Source organism: Desmodus rotundus, chromosome 2 (genome assembly GCF_022682495.2).
Source record: "Desmodus rotundus isolate HL8 chromosome 2, HLdesRot8A.1, whole genome shotgun sequence".
Classification (NCBI taxonomy): domain Eukaryota; kingdom Metazoa; phylum Chordata; class Mammalia; order Chiroptera; family Phyllostomidae; genus Desmodus; species Desmodus rotundus.
Genome location: NC_071388.1, coordinates 182,477,280 through 182,481,417, shown reverse-complemented (window position 1 = coordinate 182,481,417; position 4,138 = coordinate 182,477,280). Strand labels below are relative to the sequence as shown.

Genomic DNA, 4,138 nt, shown 5'->3' with positions numbered 1-4,138 from the left:
GTGATCATGGGAGAAAGTGGGACTAAGCTTTTAGCTGGGACCCAGGTAAACTGTGGTGAGAAGAGTCTGGACAACAAAAGCAGTTGTACAGGAAGTTTGGCTACTTTGTCATGTGTGGCAGAGACATGGGTGCTCTCTGCTTCCCAATATTTCATCTGCTTCCCAATATTTCCTGCTCTTTTGTGGAGATGTTGTACAGGTAATTTGTGTCATTTCTAACCAAAGCACAGAAGAGTCAGTATTACACTCCAACTATCTTTTTCCCTGCCGCTAAGCAGGCTTAGTTGCCACTAAGCAACTAAGAAGGTCAAGTACTCCAGGTAGTACAGCTACAAAATGATGCACCCACCATTAACTTGGGTCCCTGATAACAAAGCAGAGCCCTCTTTAATCTACACTGGACATGGATCTTAAGTAAAAAAAAACCCCCAAAACCAAAAACAAACCTTTTATATTAAGCTACAGAAATTACAAGATAGTTATTGAGCATAATCTAGCCTATGTAGATGAATCAACACATGTTATCTTCAACAGATACAGTACCTTGTCAGCACATTTTCATAAAACAGGTCTATGATTCAAACATTAGAAGTATGAAGGAGAATAGCTAGGTTTTTTCTTAAATTACTGAAATAAATCATCCATTAAATAATATGTAATTTCATGAGGATCAACATAATTGTCGGAGCACCTGACTTTTGTTATAGGTATCAAGGGTACATCAGATACAAGGCAAATAACAAAGACTGACTATTGGAAGAAAATTATCTGAAACTATGTATAATGGTTAAAAGAATCAAAGTAAGAAATGGAAGACTTTGAATATGGAATGTTTGGGTTGTTTTACAGTTTTAAGATTTGATTACTTACATAGTAGGAGAACCATGTCAAGTTGTGAAGTTACTGAATCAATTGAAAGAGTACCTTTTTGGTTTTTTTAACCAAATGGCAAAATTCACCATCCATAGAGTATCTCCTTATGTTGTAAATCATCTAAATGTCTCATGTTTGTGATTAAAAGAAACAATTACATATAGTGGGGGGAAATATTAAACCAGAAAACCAAATATTTAGAAACAGCTCTGCTCCTGATTCTATGACTTTGAACAAATCATTTCTCTTCTCTAGGCCTCAATTTTTAATCTGTAAAATAAGTTAGGATGAGCTAGTTCTGTTTCCTTTTAGCTTTAAAACTCTTATTGACATCACTGACATTCCTATATTTAAAAAAATTACATACAATGACAGATTTCATTTTTACTCTAAATAATACAAGTTGAAAACAGAAATACTTGGGAAAAAACATTTCTACAGCATTTTACTTTATATTAATGGAAATGTAGTGATTCTTTGTTTAAAGTTATTTTATGAAATAGTTGAAGCTATTTGTATAATTTTGAGTCCTAAGTTAGGCAATTTTGTAGGAATCTTTGGTTTTTACATTTTTCTTCTTAATGTTGATTCCCACTGTTCATAGCAAGAATGTAGAAGCAAGATATCTTTCCACTTACATACTAATATGTGATCAAAATATGCAATTTGCCCTTTATGATTCCCAAAAAGGTCTGAATCACACCTTACAACTTATTCAGAAATACTATGACTTATGAAAGTTACTAATTAATCAATAAGCATTTGATAAGTCCCCTCTAGGTGTATGACTTTGTATAAATGTTATATCAATATTGAATTTTTTTATGCTTACACAAGGACATTTTTTTCATTGCTTTCAAAAAGAGAGGAAGGGAGAAAAAGAGAAACATTGTCTGAAAGCAATTAATTGGTTGCCTTCTCGAATGCGCCCTGACAGCTGATTGAACCTGAAACCTGGGTATGTCCCCTGACCAGGAATTGAACCTGCAACATTTTGGTCTATGGGACAATGTTCCAACAAACTGAGCCACACTGGCCAGGGCAATATTAATTTTTTTTCAATATTAATTTTTTAATGCTTCACAAATTTTCATGTCATCCTTGCTGAAAGGCCACACTAATCTTCTCTGTATCATTCCAATCTTAGTATATATACTGTCAAAATGAGACTCAATATTAATTTTTAAAATCTCTGTATATCAGTATGATGAGTGTAACATAGTTACCTAATGCTGAAGTAATAAAAGCATAAAGTATTTTTCTCCAATTAGTTAATGTACAATTACATGATCTGTGAAAATATCATTTCCCCAGAAAGACTTTATAATATTAAAGGGCACTGACTAAATCATATGCTCTTATATACAAAAAAAAGTTCAATAAATTGTCTCTGGAGTGAAAAGCCAGATAACTGAGGGTACAGAACAAGGTGAAAATATTTTATCCTGCAAAGGCTATTTGTACCTTGAGTATTAGAAAAAAATCATAATGAATATTTTTTATTATGGCACATTCTACAAATGTTTGATACTTTTTCTAGTTGTTAAACATGTCAATATTATTCTCATTTAGATGCTGAGACAGTTGCATAAACATTGAAATGCACAAAAGTTAGAAAACAAGACTGTCTTATGGCCTTGCATTCTAGTTTTTCTGGCTTTTGATAAATATTTATCTGGCTTCTCATAATGACCGCCAAACAATTGCACTACACTATCTGCTTGCAGGAAGTACACAAATAATTTCAAGAGCAACTGAAACTACTGTAATACCCATCCTCACAACCTTCACCCTGTGTAAGATAAGTACATATTCATTCTTCTTAGGGGCTTCTGATATACTGAAATATCTATATCAAAACTTTCTTCTCTTCTTTTTTTTTTATTGGCTTTTTTTTTATTGTTGTTCAAGTACAGTTGTCTCCATTTTCCCCTCACCACTCACTTCCACCCCACCCTCAATCTTATCCCCCTTTGGCTTTGTCCTTGGATATTTATACATGTTCCTTGATGACCCTTCCCAATCTTTCCCCTGTTATCTCCTTCCCTCCTCCCCTCTGGTTACTGTCATTTTGTTCTTTATTTCAATGTATCTGGTTATATTTTGCTGGCTTGTTTGTCTTGTTGATTAGGTTCCACTTATAGGTGAGATCATATGGTATTTGTCTTTCACCACCTGACTTATTTCACTTAGCATAACGCTCTCCAGTTCCATCCACTCTGTTGCAAAGGGTAAGAGCTCCTTTTTTCTTTCTGCTGCATAGCATTCCATTGTGTAAATGTATCATGGTTTTTTGATGCACTCATTTGTTGATGGGCACTTAGGTTGCTTCCAACACTTGACTATTATAAATTGTGCTGCCATGAACATTGGGGTGCATAGGTTCTTTTGAATTGGAGTTTCAGGATTCTTAGGCTATAATCTCAGCAATGGAATTGCCAAGTCAAAAGGCAGTTCCATTTTTAGTTTTCTGAGGAAATTCCATATTGTTTTCCACAGTGACTGCAGCAGTCTGCATTCCCCCCAATAGTGTACTAGTGTTCCCTTTTCTCCACAACCTTATAGGCACTTGTTTGTTGATTTGGTTATGATGGCCATTCTCACCAGTATGAAGTGGTATCTTATTGTGGTTTTAATTTGCCTCTCTCTGATGGCTAGTGATGCTGAGCATCCTTTCATATGTCTCTGGGCCCTCTGTATGTCCTCCTTGGAGAAGTGTCTGTTCAGGTCCTTTGCCCATTTTTTAATTGGGTTGCTTGTCTTCCTGGAGTGGAGTTGAGTGAGTTCTTTATGTATTTTGGAGATCAAACCCTTGTCTGAGGTATCATTGGCAAAAATGTTTTCCCATATGGTTGGATCCCTTTTTTCATTCTGCTAATGTTTTCTTTAGCTATGCAGAAGCTTTTTACTTTGATGTAGTCCTATTTGTTTATTTTTTCCTTTATCTCCCTTGCCCTAGGAGATATATTAGCAAAAATATTGCTTCTTGGGATATCTGAAATTTTACTGTCTATGTTCTCCTCTAGGACTTTTATGGTGTTGTGACTTATGTTTAAGTCTTTTATCCACTTTGGGTTTAATTTTGTGTATGGTGTAAGTTAGTGGTCAAGTTTCATTTTTTCTGCATGTAGCTGTCCAAAACTTTCTTCTTCTTAATTTAGAATTTCACTAGTTAAAATAGGTTAGATATTTAGAACTAAAATGTGATGTTTTTATTTTCCAAACACTAAACTAATCATGCTTAAAATTTGAACCTCTTCCATTC

At 34.4% G+C, this 4,138-nt stretch overlaps 1 non-coding gene across 1 annotated transcript; it reads right to left on the bottom strand.

The window, feature by feature from the left end:
• Nucleotides 1-1,937: 1,937 nt before the first annotated feature.
• LOC112308124 (U6 spliceosomal RNA) lies at nucleotides 1,938-2,044 on the bottom strand. Its single transcript, XR_002975124.1, has one exon. It is a non-coding gene; the product is annotated as a U6 spliceosomal RNA (small nuclear RNA).
• Nucleotides 2,045-4,138: the final 2,094 nt, after the last annotated feature.